Genomic DNA, 19365 nt, shown 5'->3' with positions numbered 1-19365 from the left:
CCTCTGCCCATGTTTTGAAGCTCCTATTTTCCATCCTAAAATATCTTAAGCCCTTTGTAGCTGAGGGTCTACAGTGCTTCGCTCCAAGGTAGTGACAGCCCTAGCTCTGAGTGGCCACAGCACTCGGCACACCCTATTCATTCATTCATTCATTCATTCATTCATTCATTCATTTAGTTTCAAGGCTGCCCAGTTCTATAGCAACCCTGGGTGACTTACAGATAACAATAAAAAGGAAATAATATATATCAAGAAAAAAAATTAGACAGCTGACGAGACCAAAACCCCAAAAGCCAAGCAGCCAATAACCAACCAAAGGGACGGAACCTCCACCCTAGCCCAGGGCCTGGGAGAAAACCAGGTCTAAAGCAGTTTGTGGAATGTCAGAAGGGTGGGGGCAGGATGAACCTCTAGGGAGACATCATTCCACAGCAGCTCCAGCAGATGGTCACTGCCCTGGGCTGCCAGGTTCCTATGTTCTCCACTGGTGAACAAGGAAGATCACCTTGACAGAGAGAGGAGAGATCCATTACCAAAGTAACGAGGAGGGAAACAATGGAGGAATGTAAAAATGTCCCAGACAGACACCCCACTAATTCACCTGAGTATAAGAAAGGGTGGAGGTAAAGCATAATCAGACTTGGAAGATTCTGTTACTGTAACCAGCCTTAATAAAAGTAGTTTAGCCTTTCTGAGGAGCTGATTTCCTAGTATCTACATCTTGGGTCTGATAATGGGTCAGCAGCTGCCAAGATTTAAATTATCTTGTGATTATGCCAACAATGGCCTGTTGAGTCTTCACCTATAGGTGAGTCTTCACCTATGTTTTCCCATCCCCTTAGAAACTCATTGCTTCATTCAACCCTTACATTTCTCAGTGGGCACATTTCAGTTTTGGCTCTGTCAGAGTGAGGAACACTCCCCTTGTTTTCCTACCTCTGCCCACAGTACTGCAAAGTTTCCCTCCCTTTTAAAAAAATTTCTAAATCTTTAAATTGACAGATTGCTACTTTGCTTCTATGAAGCTGAACCATTGGATTTTTCTTGTTACAAAGCTTCCATGGATCTCCAGGAATGAAGGAATGTTCCTTTTGCCTTAACCTCTGAGTATCAAAGCAACAATGGCACAATAAAAGGGAAAGGAAAAAAAGAGAGGTTGCATTAAGGTCAAAGGAGAGAACCTAAGAGTTCAAGATTGATGTCAGCCCTTTAAGGTAGTCTGGGTCAAGAAACAAATGGCAGGGATTCCAGAAATGTTCTTTATTATAGCAAGATAAAACAACAGAATCTTAAAAGCCTCTCCAAGTTTCTCTCTATCCCATCTTACACTAAACAAAATCAAGGTAGGGTGACTTTGAGTTTCTTTCTCATGCTTCCTTCTATCTCTGACCTGGGTAATCTTTTCTGCAAGTCCCGCATAAAGGCTCACTCCTTCCTTTCTCCCCTCACAGCAAGCTCATACCTTCCCCAAGGTCAACTCTACATTCCTTTTACAGGTAGGGAGATTGCCAGGTTGTGGGATGAACAATACACCAGGAGAATTATCATTCTATCTCTATGGTCAAATAGCAGTCCTGAGGTCCTGCACCCGAGTGGAAAGGTCTCTTGGTAGGTTGAAGAAATACCTAGGAGTGTGGGCACCCCACATCCCATCTCTGTAGTCTGCAGTTATGGTACACTGAGTACCCAGGCAGCCACAGAAGAGTCAGATCAACTCATCTAGCGAGAGCCAGTTTGGTCTAGTGGCTAAGGCAGTGGGCTAGAAACCAGGAGTCTGTGAGTTCTAGTCCTGCCTTAGGCATGAAAGCCGGCTGGGTGACCTTGGGCCAGTCACCTTCTCTCAGCCCAACTCGGTGCAATATAGACTAGCCTCCTCGTGGTGCACCCCGGGCAACGTGACTTGTCATGGCTAAATAGTCTACACATCTGGCTGCTGGACCTCACAAGGATTTCCCAGCAAGCAAACAGCAGCATGAACACTGAACTGCTATGCCATATGATTAAAAAAAAAAAAAACACCTCATCTTGCTCATGCAAAGGGTTATTCTGCAAGGGCTTCCCACTGTCCTCCTATCTTCCTTTCATGACATTTTCCTCATTGTTTATTTTAAACTGGAACAGAGACTTCTCAGTGTTTTCTGCATAATTGTGTAAGACTCCATATGCTTCACACAGTAGTAACAGAAGAAGTAGAATGAAGCAAAACAAGAAAATGTGATTTGCTTCAACTGTCCAGAGAAGGAAAAACATAGGAACCAAATTCTGTATGGAAAAAAAAAAACAGAGGGTTCTAGTGCTTGCCATGGAACAATGCATTCAATAAAACCTCATTGTCCATTCACAACACATTCCCCATGCAGGACAGGGTGTTCGGTAGTTGTTCTGCATCACCCCCTTAGAGAATAGGAGCCCAGCTCCTTCCATTAATGCTTCTGCTTTCCCTGGGTGGCAGAATGCCCTATGTATGTTCATATCCAGCACACAATCTTCTCATGTTTCAGTTCTTTCTTCTCTGAACAGTAGAGAGCAGTGTGACTCTGCTGTGACTCCATCTTCAGAGACTCAGAGGGTTGTTTTTCTAAGCTCTATTCTCTTGCTATGATGACATGTTACATAAATGCCCTGTAGATAGACCTTTTCTAGCCAGGGTTTGATACAGAAATGAATGTTCATCTTTTCCCAGAACATTTTCTTAAAATGTTTTCTAAATAAGTAAATTCTCACCAGTAGAAAGCCTGCTTTCAAACTCAGAGCAGATTTACATTTACACAACTCTCTCAAGATAAGAAAAATAGAAATTTTACAGTATCACAACAACTAGGCCTTTAGAGAATGGGTGCCCTTCTTTTGTTACCATTGTGTTGGAGTGGGCTTGTAGCAGGGTTCCTCAAAAGTCCTGGGCTACCAGGCAGAGGAGCATAATTACTCTTCCTAGGAACTCCCCTTCTAAAAACAAAGGCAGAGCTGGTGGGGAGGGCCTGCAGTACAGCTGCTTCCCATGAGGATCTAAGCCAGTGTTTCTCAACCTTAGCGACTTTAAGATGTGTGGACTTCAACTCCCAGAATTCCCCAGCCAGCATGGCTGTCTGGGGAATTCTGGGAGTTCAAGTCCACACATCGTAAAGGTGTCAAGATTGAGAAACACTGGTCTAGGCCTTCTTCTTTTCCCTTCCCAGGAATGCTGTGAGGACACTTCTACACAGCCATCAGTTTCACCTTACAAACTCAAACATTGTGGCTCTGCCTTGTTGTGAGGGACCTCATTGCTACCATTCTTGCAATACTGAGAATGCCCAAGTAGGCCACTAATGGTCCTTCCAGCTGACCAATGGGAGGCACAAAAACTTGCATTCATCCAAAGTGCCCCCCTTCTGGGCTTCTTGTCCTTGCCTCACTGAATTTGTTTTTACACTGTGTGGGGAGAGGGAGTGGGAAGGAAATCCTGCTCACTCAATTTAAAAAGCATATAGGACTAGTCAGGCCAATGTGAAAAGGGAATTCCCTTGAATTTAAGACTTGAAACAGTAAGTGTTCCAGCTTGTTGCAGGTTTCTAGATTTTGAATTTCTAAGCCAGGGCAAAGCAACCTCTGTTCCATAGCTGGCAGTGGCCAGAGCATTCATGTCCACAATGTTGTACTAGTTGCATAGTTGGGAGTTCGGGGGTTGGCCTGCATAGTTGGGGCTGGGGGTTGGCCTGCAGCCTTGGTGGCTCTGAGATAGGTTTCTCCCGAGGGAAAAGATGACTGCCTTCCTCTGAAGTCATTCCTGCAGAGTATCTAGCCCCAGGGAGTGGGAGCCAGCCCTTGGCTTGCAAAGTGGAAATCTAGTTATTTCTGATCTCCTTGTGGCTCTCTTTCTTCCACACTGCCTTTAAGGAGCAGTGCAACTGGACATCAAAGACAACGTACAGTCGAAGAATTCAGGGCTCAGTTCCTGCAGTGCGTTGCAAACAAAGCTTCCCCCTCCCCAAAACAGAGAAGCAAAAAGAGGTTTGATCCTTCAAGTGGAAGGTATCTTGGGCATGAGATAGGTGGGCATTTATTTATTTTGTTGATTTTGTTCCTGCTCTAGAAGGGAAGAAAATGTGTTACTTACTTGAATCTCTTGTAGCAAATGGTGGGGAGGCTGAGCTTTGAGAGTGAAGGTTGCCATGTGGAAGCAAGATGAGCTAAGGCAGAACATCACAGAACTGTGCTGCACCTGGTGCATGTATATTGTGGTCATTTCCTAAATCCAAGAGATTTGTGGAGATTCTAAATAATACCAGAAACTAAATGTGTGTAGGTGAGGGTGAAAGAGAGTTTTCATTTCTCTGTGTTCAGCAAAAGAATAGAAGTAACTAGACAACCTGTGACCTATTGGGTCATTGCTTCAGAGATATTTCCTTACCAGATTCCTCAATGCCTTCAACAATGGCAGAGCTTCTAATGTACTGCCTTCACTGGAAAAATTCTTAAAAATTCAGGAAGATATTCAGAGATTATCTGGCTTGCAAGTAGACCATGTCATTCATATTGAACTGTTTAGCACAGTCAAATATCAGGAGTTGACCTCAGGAAATGTTTTATGACATATTGTATTATGTCATAAACTGTTCTATGATAAGTTTTATGTCATAAAATATTTTATAATATTTGCCAAATTTCAGTTCCACGGGAGTCATGCATCCTGGATTTTGGATGCATTCTGTAAGTTAGCCCATCTGAGGTACTTTGGTTCAAAAATTGTTGGCCTATGATGCATTGTTTTGCCCAGTTAAAGGTTACACACAGACAACAGGAGAGATTTAGTAGTATATAGATAACATAGAATCATAAGCCATGATGCTCTCTGAGATGTGTTGGACTATGAACAGTCATCATCCACAGCCTAACTGGGGAAGAATAATATGGGCTAAGGGCATGTTGACCCACAGACCTTGGCATTTCTCTTGCCCAAGGAATTCTGGGAAATCTGAGCCACTTAACCCCCAGCTGAGTAGCATGGCTAGCCTGGAGTTCTAGAACACCAGCAGTCCACCCTGCTGTCACGAGACCTTTTCTTGACAAGTAGAGTTGCAGGATATTGCTCCATGCCTCCAAGATGGCCAGTTCGCTAAGGGGAATTCAGTGGAGGTGGGAAGGGAGAAAGAGGAAGCAGGACTGTTTTATCCACCTGCAAGTTAACACTATCACACTGCTGTCAAAGCAGGGTTTTCAGCAGCTCAGTAAACTCTGGCTGAGGAACATAGGAAGCTGTGATTTGGTTTAGACACTGAACTAAGTAAAAAAGTAGCTTGTTTACTTTTGGCTCAGTGTATCCTGTTAGGAACACCTGCAGGCTGTGGGGAGTGGACTCTTACTGACTCGGGGGAGGGACTGGAACTTTTCTAAGCTTTAATTGTTTGAAAGACCCGCACTTTTGCCATTCTCAGCTTTGCTCTTGAACCTGCATACTACCCAGTAATAAATCAGATATCCATAAGCTTCTTGTGTGAGTCTGGTTGGAAACTTGGGTAGGCGTTCATCACAATATGGTCTTAGCCACTGAAGTTTGGAAACTCATGGTCATGATATTGTCCAGGGGTGGGCAACTTCCAGCACAGGACTATACTTGAGCCCCTCTGACCATGAGCTGAAGGCTTCAAGATTTCAGCCATTTGAGACCGGAAATTCAAATATTGTCATGCCAACCCTACGAAGAGGTTTAACATGGTTTAGATACAAATAAACCTGATTCCCCAATTCCCACCAACCAGTGGAAAGAAATAAAGATCTCTGCCCTGCTTACACAGTGGTATGCCCTGCCCAGTTTGCACCTGGCTTCCTTAAAATGTAAGTGTGGCCCCAGTTTATAATAAACTGCTAATGGTACCTTGTTCAATTAATCAAAGTATGATGTGTGAACTAGACTGTTATACTGCGGTGAGCAATCTGTGGCCCTCCTGATGTTATCAAACTACAAATCCCAGCCTCCCTCCCTCCCCATTAGCTAAGCTGGAGTCAGCTGCTAAAATTTGAAGAACAGCAACACCTGGAATCTTGGGTAGGGCTACCAGATTTGGGTAGTAAAAATCCAGATAACCAGTAGATGGCACCAAAGAGTTGTTATCTGGTAGCCACAGTACCTCCTGTCGCTCCAGTGGTGTGGGTTCGAATCCCATGGCTATCCCTACTTTGTGGCTGGGGCTTTGTCCTTTGGACTGATGAATGATGCTGTGCAAAAGCAGCACTTTTTGATGTTTGAATCTTGTTTGGAAAAGTATATTAAAGTGAAAAGCACAAGCTGTTTCATTTTCCTAGCTTTGCTTGACAAGCAAACCTTGGCTATATGTCTATCTGGCCCATGATAACAGCTCTCCGGGGTCTTGGGCAGAGATGCAACTTTTCTGTTACTGTTCAGTTGAACATGCCAAGGACTCAGCTAGAGACTTTCTACATGCAAACCAAGTTTTAGGGACTGTTTTCCCCTTGTCTCCACGTTAAAAGCTGGGTGGGCAGGCAGGAGGGAGGCAGCCCCTTCCTTTGGGCTGAACTCTGCAGAGATCCCTTCACAATCCCCCTGCCGGCATTTAGCCATTGTTTCTTTTTCTCTCCCAACACCAGAGGAGCCCAGGGGAAGAGCATCCCTCGGTCATTTGTCTTTCCATAGTATACAATACGCAGCAAGGAAACATTTCTGCTTACATTTGGCTGGCCAGTGGGATACTTTTGTTTTATTGCTTTCCCAAAGCATAAACATGTGCCAGGGATGTTGGGAGTGCAGGATTTCATTAAACAGGGCAGCAGCACAGCCAGGCTAAGAAACCCATTTCCCCTGGCACCCTTCTCCTGGATGGTGGTTTAGGATTGCTGATCTTATTCCCACATAAATGTCAGCCTGGTGAAACATTACAGCTATAAATAGAGCTCTCTGGTCTGGTCCCAGAAAGCAGCCTGAAGCCCCGGAGGGACTGTAGAAGTTAGAGACCTGTTCTGCAAGATCAGGGTTGCACCGAGGAGTGGAGATGAAGAACTCGGGCAGATGGTCCCCAGGAGGGGCAAACAGATGGGCTATTTTTAAAAGGCCCCACAGCCCATTCTGCTAAATGGAAGAAGCAAATTCCCCAGGACGTTAAAGGGGGATGGCGTGAAATAGCTGTGAAGCCTTGGGAGTTTTTAGAGCTTTTCCAGTAGGTTGGACCAGGAGGAGATGGCAAAAGGCAGGAAGAGCAATTAGAGAATTCATGCCCATTTGACTTTAGACAGAAAAGGAAGGAGAGACCATGTCAAAGGAAGCGTGACAGCACAGTGTGGAGGGTGGCAGAGCAGCCTGCCCTCTTCCAGGCCAAAAGCCACTCTGGATTTCAGAAGGCAGATTGATTTTCCAGACAGGCCTTTCACTCCTGTCACAATACATTACAACATTTGAAAAGGAGATGTCTATCTGGAAATGTATGCAGGAAGGCTTGTTTGTTGACTCTCCACAGCATGTTCTGCAAAGTCATATTAGAGATTTGGATAGTTGGCAGCGAAGAAAGACAACAACAGCAACAATGTGAGTGTTCTGTAAATGGATATCATGGAAACTAATCTACCATATAAATTGTGAAATGGCTCCAGGAATGGATTTTGCATCTCAGGTCATGTGCATGCAGTATGCTTGCTAGGAATCAAGTCTCTTTACACTCGACAGGGTTTGTTATTATCAATAACGTGCCAAGGATCACTTTCTAGTATGCTCGACCTTATAGCCCACAAAGTGATTGAGTTTATGGATCAAAGATCAATCCACTTGGAATTCCTTCTGTTCTGTCTGAATTATACAAAGGAACATTTGGTGATGATTTTTTTTAAAAATTAAACTTTATTAGATTTTCAAACTAAAAGATAAAAGCTAACAGATGATGATGATGATGATAGAAAGTAAAATAGAAGAACAGAGTGGAAAAAAGAGAAAGAACAAAGTCAAAACCAACTCCATCAACTTCACCATCCAAGAACATTTGGTGGTGTTGATGATGATGATAACAGGGATGCTTTTATAACTAGATGGATTGTCTCTTGGGGAAGGCAAGGCCTACTATCTGCTAATTTAGTGATAACAAAGAAGAGGGCCTCTTCAGGAGGTACACAAAGAAAGATTCAGCCCCCGGCCTCTTTGTAAATGGGTTTTACATTCAAGATTAATTTTCTTTCAACAAGTTCTGAATTATACATTAATGTTGCCAGCTTTTTTTTAAAGCTCATTTCAGAGTGAGGAAGGGGGAAGGGGAGAGAAGAGTAATCCGTAAAACCAGTATTAAAAGAAGTTTGGTTTCCCTGGATAAAATTGTGATTTATTGAAATCCTTATGTGGACTGAAAGGCAATACATACTATTTTTTCTATAAATATGAATTCTTGATCCATAAACTCAATCACTTTGTGAGCTATAAGGTTGAGCATACTAATGAGAAAGCAGAAGACCAGCAAAGTCTCGTATCTCCTAATTCTGCAGGCCTTATTCTGATGTTTGAAAGTGTTTTGTAGACCATCTGGCCCACCCCAACCCCAATTTATAGGGGGAAATGTTCTAAGGCAGGGGTGTCCAACCTTTTTGGCTTCCTTGGGCCACACTGAGTGAAGAGAAATTGTCTTGGGCCACACATAAAATATGTAATACGGTTAATGTATGTAAGTAATAAAACTTCATTTTTAAAAAGTATTTTTATTATAAAATTTTTAAAAAGAGGGCAACATAAAACTAGTGGGATATTTGGCATGGTTTTTGTGAAACTAATGCATCAGTGTCCGGTTCAATGAAAGTGGTTGCAATTCTCAGTGAGTTCTCAAGGTGCTCGTCAGAAATTTCAATTCTAATCTTCATGTGCTTCATCCTTGAAAATAGTTGCTCACAAATGTACGTGCTGCCAAAAAGCAATGTCATGAATAAGGCGTGATTGTGAAGCGAGGGATATTTTTCTCTGGGAAGACAGGTCTTATGAAAGTCCAGTGGAGAGACGTGATCAATTTTTCTTTTGAGTTGAATGTCTGATTGCAACGCTATGCATTCCATTTGAAAATTCGGGGGTAATGTAGTTATGTCACCTGAAAATGGAGTCGAAAACATACCAAAATATTGATGATTTTTCTGGAAATCTTGAAACCTGTTCTCAAATTCTTGTATCAAACCAAAAAGCAAGTCTGCATATTTCTCGTTGTTCACGGGACTCTGTTCAGCCAACGTATTAGAATGTATAAAATTATTTTCCATAACTTGAGCTTGCCATACTTTAAGTTTCATTTCAAATGCTGTTATGGTTTGAAACACTGCAGTGGTAAGTTGGTTTTCACCTTGAAGATGCATGTTTAACTCATTTATTTGAGCAGTCGAATCCACCAAAAATGCTAAATCTGTGAGCCATTTTTCACCTTAAAGTTCTGGCACAAATTTTCTTTTTGATTCCATAAACGACTTGATTTCATTTCGCAAATCATAAAATCCTTTCAGCATTTTACCCCAACTTAGCCACCGTACTTCAGAAAAGTAAATGATGTCCCCATAATCAGCATCCTGTTCCTTTTAAGGAACTCCCAGAATTGGCAATGATTCAGTCTCTTGGCCCTTATGAAATTCACTGCTTTGATGACAATTTGCATGACATTATCCATTTTTAAAGCTTTTGCGCATAAATTTTCTTGATGTAGAATGCAGTGATACTTCATCAAATGTGAGTTGCTGGCGGCACTTGCATCATCTTCAGTCATTTTGTAAGTCCCTCACTTTTACCAACCATCGCCGGGGCACCATCAGTAGATATACCGGACATGTTGACAGTGGTTAAAGAAAATCGCTTTAATGTCATTTTTACTGCTTCATACAAATCAAGAGATTTAGTTGTGTCTTTTAATGGCACCAAAGAAGCCATTTCTTCAGTGACATTATATTCGTTATCAATACCTCTAATAAAAATGGCAAGTTGAGCTGTATCTGTAGCATCAGTACTTTCATCCATCGCCAAAGCATAAAATTTGAAATTAGCAGCTTTACTCTTCAAACCTCTTTCGATAGATTTTCCTATTTCTTCAATTTGCCTGACTATAGTCTGGTGAGACAAACTGATTTTAGAAGAATCGCTTTTTTTATCAGGACAAATTATATCTGCCATACTTTCCATACATTGCTTAATAAACTCACCATTGGTAAATGGTTTTGAATTTTTTGCAATTAGATTTGCTACCAAATAACTAGCTTTTATAATAGAGTCCTTTTGAGTTGTGACTTTTTAAAAAAAAACATTGTTGAGATGACAGACCTTTTTTCAGTTCCACTAATTTATCTTTGTTGGAAGTCCTGGCAATCCAGCATGCCTCATTAACATGTGAATTAGCATGTAAATTGAGTTGTCCCACAATGCAACTCTGAGGAAGCTGTTTGTTGCCACTCCCACTTCCTCTTTCTCTCTTTCCCCTTCTTCCACTCAGGGAGAAGCAAGCATGCTGCTCTGCTCTCCATTCATCAGGGCCATGTGCTCGGGCCTTGATGAAGGATTCTGCCCCTTTCTTCCACACAGCTCTTGGCAGCTGTAGGGCTGAGAGTTTAGGGCAAACTAAGTATTTAGAAAGGAAAAAAGAACAAAGGAACTTCATCTTTTCCACCAAGATGGATGTAACAGAACAACAAAAAATAAAGTCAGTATGATTCTTTTTACTTCTTAACCTGATATGTCTAAGCATGTGATTCTTTATGCTTGGGAGGGCTGAACGTGTAAGATTAATAATCTGTGTTTCTCTGATGTGCTCATTGAAGCTATCTAAAATAATTTTCTTTTTCTGTGCCAGCTTCTCAGCTGTGTTATAAGCTCTGCTCCATTTTAGTGGTTCTAGCAGGCCACTAAATTGGCTTCAATCTTTACGACAAATTCCTTGATACATGTCGAATTTGGCAGCATGATTTTCTATATAATGCCGTTTCAAATTGTAGTCTTTGAAAACTGACACATTTTTCCTACAAATTAAGCATAGTGCCTTAGTATTTGTCTCGACAAAAAAGTACTCATCTGTCCATTTTTCGTTGAATACTCTTCCTTCATCCGTGATTTTTCTTTTTTTCTTTTCTTTTTTGGGTTCTGTTTTCTGTTGAAATGACTTTGAAGCCATGCTGGAATAAATTTATTTAGGAATAAATATAAATAATATAAATACATATTTTAAGAAATAACACAACAAGCCCATCGTAAATTGTTAGGTAGGCAAATAAACAAAGCAAAGTTTAATGATCAAATAAGAGTGTAAAATGGGTGAACTTAGGGGCGCCCAACACTACATGCACAACTGCATTCTGGACTAGTTGTAACTTGTGGGTGGTCCTTAAGGGCAGTCCCATGTAGAGCACATTGCAGTAATCCAAATGAGTTGTAGCTGAAACACCATCATCTGAGCAAAAAAGTGTTGGAGTAAATTTATATTTCACTGCTGCCATGGTAGATCTCAAAAAAACCCATATCAGAATACAAAATGTGAGATTTGGTAGTTTCATGAATTCTGGGGCATTTTTCCCTCTTAAGAATATTTTTGAAAAAGAAAATCTATGTCCTATTTTATTTTGGAGATCCATGGACATAGTCTCAGGGCCCTGATGATCCATGGCATAATGGATCTTGGATTTATTAGTTGCAACCAAATCATAAATTACTTAGCTATTAATTGGTTAGGCCTGGTGAGAAATGTAGAGGAAAACAAGAAGAGAACTGAAGGAAACAGAGACTATTGCTATTAATGTAGACTTCAGCTGCTCTCAGATAAATGTTTATTGTGTAATTGTCCTTCTTCAACTCAGACCCATAGTATTGACATCATTGGGTCCCCTTGAAACTTCTTGATTTGGACTGCTAAAGATCCAGCAAAAGCTGTTTTCTAGCACCAAACGAGATGTCAGGGACATAGAGCTAAATTTGTCAAGTGCAATGTGGCTTAGTTCCCCATTTTTCTACTTTTGATATGCACACTTTCACACTTTCTCCCCGAAGGAAACCTCCAGCGCCGCATCTCCCAAATCCCTCCTTCAGGAGGAGAGCTCTGGGCAGGCAGCCCCCCGCCCTGGCTTCCCCACGTGGGGACGCCTCCCCGGCCTCGCCTCCCAGGACGGCTGCAGTGCAGGCAGCCCTGGAAAGGAGGAAAGGAGGGCCGATCCCTTTCTAGCCAAAAGAGATCGGCCCTAAATTCCTTCTTCTGCCCTCCCTGGAGACCTCCAGCGCTGCGTCTCCCAAACCCCTCCTTTGGGAGGAGAGGGCTGGGCAGGCAGCCCCCCACCCTGGCTTCCTGGTGCAGAGATTTATAGGCTAAGCCTCACCAGCCCTCCCAGGAAAAGAAAGCAGCCCAACTCGTGCTTCTTGCCCATTGCTGCAAACGCCTGATGGCACGCTCACCCCAGTGGCAATCCGGGGCTGGCCAATCGGCGAGTCGCTTCTCCACCTTGTGGCTTGCAGTGCGCCCGCCGCTCTTCCCTGGCCTCCTCTTTCTTCGACACCCAAATCTGCCCTCTGCCACACATGCCCTACCCCGCACCTTCCCTTGGCTGCTGTCACCTGCTGGGCTGATCGCAAGGTATGAGTTGCAAAAAAAATTGCAAAATAATGTTTTGGGGCCGCATTACTAGCTGTTCAGGGCCACATGCGGCCCATGGGCCACAGGTTGGACACCCCTGTTCTAAGGGAAAGACTTCTCAATGACAAGGCCATTTCTCCTACTCTAGGGCCCTTAGATGGGCTGGATTACAAATTCCATTATTCCCTGCTGGCATGCCCACTGGAGAATACCAGCTTGGGCAGGCTATGCTTAAGTAACAGAGAGATGACTGCTGCCTTTTATTCTCAAGTGAGACTGCTGTGAAAATCACCTTTCAGGATCAAAGAAAAGGGAATCATTTTGAATGTGTTTCCCATCCCTGCTTGACTGTTTAGATGTTCCACTCAGCTCTGGTGCACAGCCAGACCCTCAGCTGTGTTTTGTCATTGTAGATTACAAGAGTGTTTACAATCAGCACAGTAGCTGAGCAAAGTACCAATCCAATTGCCTGAAAACTCTTCACAGAGAAAGAGAGAGTGAGCGAGCAGAGGAAAATCAGATGGGGAGAAAGCTGGTTTCAGGAGCAAGCAGGATGATTAAGGCTTCCTAATCAAGACAGAGATGGCAGCAGGAACCTCATGGTTAAGGTGGGGGGGGGGCGGGCGAGGAGCAGGCAAGCACCCCACCAAAAATCGCAGTACCAGCCAGCAAAAGCCAACGTGGAAGCATGCAGAAGCCACTAGTGCCATTTAAAGAAGCACCTCTAGTTATCAGGGATCTAAGAATTCTATTCAAAGTTTTCATTACGCAAAGGTGGGGGTGGGAGGATCTCTTCTTATGCATCATTATCAGACAGTAGCTTCCTGCACATACTAAAGTTCCAACGTCTGTTAGGAATCTGTCGCCCCACTTACAAGGCCAAGGACTGGGAAGGCCAAAAACACTGGCTTCCCCACAAAGGAAGGCCTTTCTATAGAGAACGTCCGCTCCGAGTGTCAGTTCAGGGACCAAATGAAACCATATCTTAGAAACAAGATATGGCACCTCATATTCTGAAATTCTGAGAGGATGCCCTGGGGGGAGGTGCTAGTGCCTGGTGGAATGGGGTGGAGTCTGTTGGTAGGGGTGGAGCCTCGTGGCAGTGGGCAAAAAGGGGTATAGCTCAAAACAGAATCTGGTCATCTTTTGTCTTAAAGAGATACCTGGTTCTACTTTGACTTGTAGTTGACACATTCTGAAAGGACCCGCGCATGGTTTGATGCGATCACTTTTTCAACACTCCTGTCAGAAGCAAGGCAGCCGTTTCACTTGAAAGGCCACATCAATTCTGAACTGGAATAACTGATACAGTCTTGGCTCTTTTGGATGGCAGGTCCAAAGCATTTCATTGCCTTCCCTATCTTATAATTCTGTTCTTCTCCACCCGTAACATCACAAGACTGGTTGTGACTCCTAGATCGTTCCAGGCATTACAGTATCGGTAACAAAAGGGGCTTGCCAATCCTCCCTGGAAAAAGAGATGGATGAGATGTCGAAAAACCACAACAGAGGTAGAAAAGGAAGGTGGTGGGGACATCTGGGCCTCTTCCCCATCATTTGCAAGAGGGACGAGCTTAGCCAGGAGGTACCCACATGACAGTGTCACTGGGTTCCCCTCCCTTTTCTGGATTTCTTGATTCCTCTGGAGAGAGGCAGTTCTCTGCCAGAACCAGGCTGCAGGGCCACAGAGGCAGGAAACAGGGAAGATACTGCACACAGGCATGAGTTTCTTTGCCAGTTCGTTTCCCTTGCTGCCTTTCCTCAGAGGAGAAATCTAATTTTGCCTGACAGATAGTTGTAGATAAACATTGTAATCAACGGTGGTAATGGAAATAGGCAGGGACACGCAGAGCTCGCTCCTTCAGATTCAGAGAGGCATGCAGGAAGAAGGCATTTTAGAATTGTTTTATTGCTGGAATACACCCTAAAGAAAGAAGAACTACCGCAGCATACAAAACAACACGCATGCATGTGCACATACATGTACACACACATGAAATCCCAAATAAAAAAAACAAACACACGGAAGAAAATCCCAACAAAACAAAGCATAGATGTACATGATAGATCTGGAAAGTGACTTAGTTTTTAAAACAATGAATTAATCCTTGCCCGCTCAGAATTAATTGATCTGCCTCTTTATTATGCCAACAGAGTGCCAACTCAAAGGCTGAGCATGAACACATTTCTTCATTTCAGGATATTAAGTCTGGAGTGGTAATTTCTTTCCCACAATGTAAAATTACTTTTTTATCTGCACACCAGCTGGCTAAGTCCAAAATGCTTCATAAATCCATAAATTCCAAGTTTTGAGTATATATTTCAAGGTCCCATTAACATCTTTAAAACTTATTAGTCTTCCCAAAATCACAGTAAAAGCAGGAAGAACCCACACTCACATTCCGAAGCTCAGAAACGGGCTGCCTTATTGCTCAGGCTGAGAATAGGCATCATTGTTAGTGTGCTAGGAAAGAAAAAAAATCTCAGACCTCCAATCTAGCAAGACGAAGAGCTAAGAGCACATGTTGAGATCAGGCTTCCTTTACAATGAATGCGCTGTCAAGCTTCTTGCTGCCTTTAAAAGCTTGTTCTCGTGTGACTCCAGATCCATCCAGGTGTTGCCAAACCCTTGAGATAAGAGCAGTCTTCCACACTGCATCTGCTGGTGTCAACATAAGCACAAGGCAGGTGGTTGCCTTTCCATCACAACCTTCGTGTAGGTGTCACTATTTTCTATCTGGTCCTTCTTCTCCCAAACATATTCTTGATCCAGGCCCTCTTCCCACAATCTTGCCTCTTCCACCACCCTCCTCCTCCTCCTCCACCACCCTCCTCCTCCTCCTCCTCCTCCTCTTCTTCTTCAAGGATTGGAGATGTATTTAATCAAAACTGTCACTCAAAAGGAAACAATTTGTAAAGGGAAGAAAAAACAACAACCTTTGTCAGTATCAAGTTTTTCCTCCTCAACAAGCATCAGCAAGGTTTGGCCCTAGTGTAGAACAAAAGGTATAATTAGCATGGGGAGATCTATATCTTTAATAGATACATGGAGGAGATAATTTTGGTTGGTGCAGTTTTTCTTACCATTACATAACAAACTGTACTGACTAAATCTCTCTCTCTCTCTCTCATTCTTTCCTTTTGGTAACCGGTCACCCAGAATCTGATTCCTTGCATGTCTTTTCCTGCTATCTTGCAAGGAATAGGATTTCCTAAATGAGCCCCTTGTTTTGAAGAAAGAGTCCCTCATTCACAGAAATGGGGTGGAGTGTTCAAATGTCTGGTATTCCTCCCCTCTGTTCCCACCACTTACCTGTCATTCTTCTTACTGCCGTCCCTTAGCTGAGAAATTGAACAGTTGCACAGGTTAAGGGAAGTGAAGAGAATGCATTTGGAAGCACCACTGGCGGAACCGTTGCTGGAGAAAGTGGGACACATTCTGGGGTTGCTCCATTTCCCAGTGTTGATTCTCCTTCCTTTTAAAAACACTTAGTTTTCACCTAAGAAAACAAAAGTATTGGAGGTTCTTTTTAAGAAAGCAGACTGGCTTGTGTTCCTGGAGTGCTGTAACGCATGGTGTTTGCATTGCTCCCATAACAGCACCTTTGACTAGGAAACTCAGCTGTAGTTCATCTGGAAATGTATTGGATCCATAAATATCAGAGCCATGGGAAACTGGGGAGCCAGGCCATTTCCCCACTGATAAAAATTCTTATTTCATCCTGCCTCCCAGCTCCAGGGATAGTCACTGTTGCTTATTTTCATTATTTCTCTGCGCTGTGAATCAACTTAAGCAGTGAAGTAATGCCTTGGTGGCATGGCATCTTGATGGTTTTGCAGTCCCTCTTGATTGCAAATGTTCAGATATTTTAAATGTCAAAAAGAGAGGCTGGGTGCTATTTGGATGCCATTGTCTGCGCCATCTTATTGGTGACTTTCAGGGGCGGAGGGTTTGAGATGTTTTGAGATGATATATAGTGAGAATGACCAAGGGTAGGATTGAAACAGAAGCAAAGAATTAGGGGAGTGAAAACAATGATGACGTGGAAAGGACCTCAGTCTAGGGAATATTGAGGGTTTCCGGTATGGGAATTTAAGCCAACAATATCAAGCTCTCTCCTGAGTTTAAAGGAAAGATGGCCTCAAATTAACCTCTTTCGTTTTGCATCTGTTTCTGGGGGAGGGATTCAAGGATCAAAGTCACTGGAAAGGGAAAGCTCAACCATTCACAAACTATGAAATTCTCTCTCAATTCAAATAGAAACCATGTTGAATAATATAGAAGGAGACATATACTATACTAATAAAAGAAGAGAAAAATCAAATCTGTAAATTTTCTATTTATGTTGTGATATTGATGAGAAAGAAGTGGTGATACAATTTCTTTTCCTATTCCTATTAGCAATATGTACAGGGTAAGGAAAAGCAAATATTGCTATTGTAATGGACATCCTTTAGAACTAGCTACCCCAAGATATATTGCAGTGTCTGTTTACTTACATGACTTGTTTTAAAAGGTTAGAAGTTGTTTTTTTAAGCAATAGTTGTGTCTACTTGCAGCTGTTAGTTGTGATAGGCATGATAGTATCAAAAAGTGGTATTTCCTTGTTTAGTATGGTGCAACTTTGGGATCAAATGGTGGCAATTTTCATGCACTGTGAAAAGACCTGGGATAGAACTTGCATTCAGCACCTCTCAAAATGTCTGTGAAGAAACTGAAGAGATGGTCCACAAAAATGAGAATTGTGTGGATTAAGATGAGTTCAGGACTGGCCTTTCCCTACTCCCACTCTCCAGTTACATATAAGGCACACAGGGCTATAAACGAGGATATCAGCTGGATTTATCTCCTGGTTAGATGATGGACAATTGGGCATCACCACAGAAGATGCTTACCGTTTGCAAGAGTGGAAACTGTTTAGCTTCTCCCAGTTTGAGGTATTTTGTAACTAATGGGAGCATCCGCTTCCAGATTATTGAGATTGATGAGGATGTGAAAGAAGCCAGGTGAAGATGACTTCTTCCAAGGGAAGGTAAGATGGTAAGAAAATGGGAGGGTGGGAAAGCAGAGAGAAAACGCTTCCATTATCTTGCCAGGTTCTTCTGGACCAGTAATAAGGGACAGGAGAACTCAACCTGGCAAATGCAGCCATGGTGCAAGGAGTGACCAATGGTTGGAATTGATACCTGCTCACCATCCAACTGGCAAACCATACTTAAGAATTTACTACAGAATTAGTAAATTAAATAAATTTGGTAAAATAATGAATTCAGTAAATTAGTAAATAAAAGAGGTAGATATGCCATGAAAAATCAGGGCATCAGCTTGGGTGAAGAAAACAGAAAACAGAGTCTTCTTCTTTTCCTTCTGTCCATTTTTTCCACCAGCCCTTAAATATTGATATTTAAATATTTGATAATCCTTTGACCAACACTGTGTCTCAGCAGGTGGCAGCACCTACTCTTGGTATGGAAGCTTAGCAAAATCAGGTCTCCTTGGATAGGACATCATCAGGGAATACCAGGGCTGTAATTGGGAAAGCATCCTGGAAAAGGCAAAGGCAAAACATTTCTGGGCTGTTATCAATAAAGCTGCATGGGTGCGCTCATGAAGTCACCATGAGTCACACACAATTCAGGATCGCCTTCCCCTTACCAACATTCTGCTCATATGCCGTAAGTTAGTATATTTATGCCCAGCTTGTGCTTTTTGTCCTTTTTGTGATCATAGGGTTGAAAGGGATCTTGGAGATCTTCTAGTCCAACTCCCTGCCCAGGGTGGGAATCCTCAGACCACCTCAGACCAATGGCTGTCCAACTTTTGTTTGAAAACCTCCAGTAATGGAGCATCCTCAACTCCAGGAGGGAGACTATTCCACTGTTTAGTTTGGCTCTTTCTTTGTAAATAGATTGGTTGGCTGGACATTAGTTCTTGTCCTACCCTTGGGCACTACGGAGAAAAAGATCCATCACCTGTTCCCTGTAACAGCCTTTCATGGATTGGAAGACAGTTCTCATGCTACCCCTTAGTCTGCTCTTCTTTAAGGTAAACATACCCCATTCTTTTAATTATTCTACACTGGGTTATGTAGAAACCTCTCCCTGAATGTTTCTACTTGTCCCACTAGGTCCAACAGAAGGGCATTTTCCAGGTCCCTTCAATTAAAGAATGTCATTTTATGTGGCCTTGGAAGCATGCCTTTTCTATCTCAGCACCTGCCCTCTGGAACCTTGCTAATTTATAAGGGAATTGTGTTTATCTTGATGAAAGGCAACATGATTTTAGCAATATAGTTTTCCTGACCACCCCCACCTTCAGGCAGTCAATTATAGCTGGCTAACTCTTTGGGACAAATAATGCAAAAGCTGAAAGGAAAGAGGGGGTAAATTATCTTCTAGGACTCCACAGAAGCTTAAAGCTGATGAGGAAAAGTAGCTGTCAAGATATTTCCCTATTTCTGCTCCTTTAGGCTGGTGGGGCAGAGCATGTAGGTTATTAGAAAAGCAGCCAGCCTTCCTATGTTAAAACAACCATTGTCACCCAGCTCTGATTGTATTCAGGCATCTGAACAGCCTACAGGGATGACCAAATGTTTGCCATCTTTAACAATCAGGTTCCTGGGAAAGTTTTATGTTTTATGTATATTATTTCTTTGAAGTCCAGGAAGAGGCAGGGCATTGTGACAAGATGCGGGGGTTCTCTTGCATCTGATCTCTTCTGTGGCTTCAGATAGCCCTTTGGCCATCTGAGAAGAAGACAGCCTTCTAGTCCAACACCTGATGGCTTTTTCTGTCTGCAAAATGTCCAGTACTGGGGCCA

This window comes from Candoia aspera, chromosome 2 (assembly GCF_035149785.1).
Source record: "Candoia aspera isolate rCanAsp1 chromosome 2, rCanAsp1.hap2, whole genome shotgun sequence".
Taxonomy (NCBI): domain Eukaryota; kingdom Metazoa; phylum Chordata; class Lepidosauria; order Squamata; family Boidae; genus Candoia; species Candoia aspera.
Note: the sequence above shows the minus strand (reverse complement) of the source record.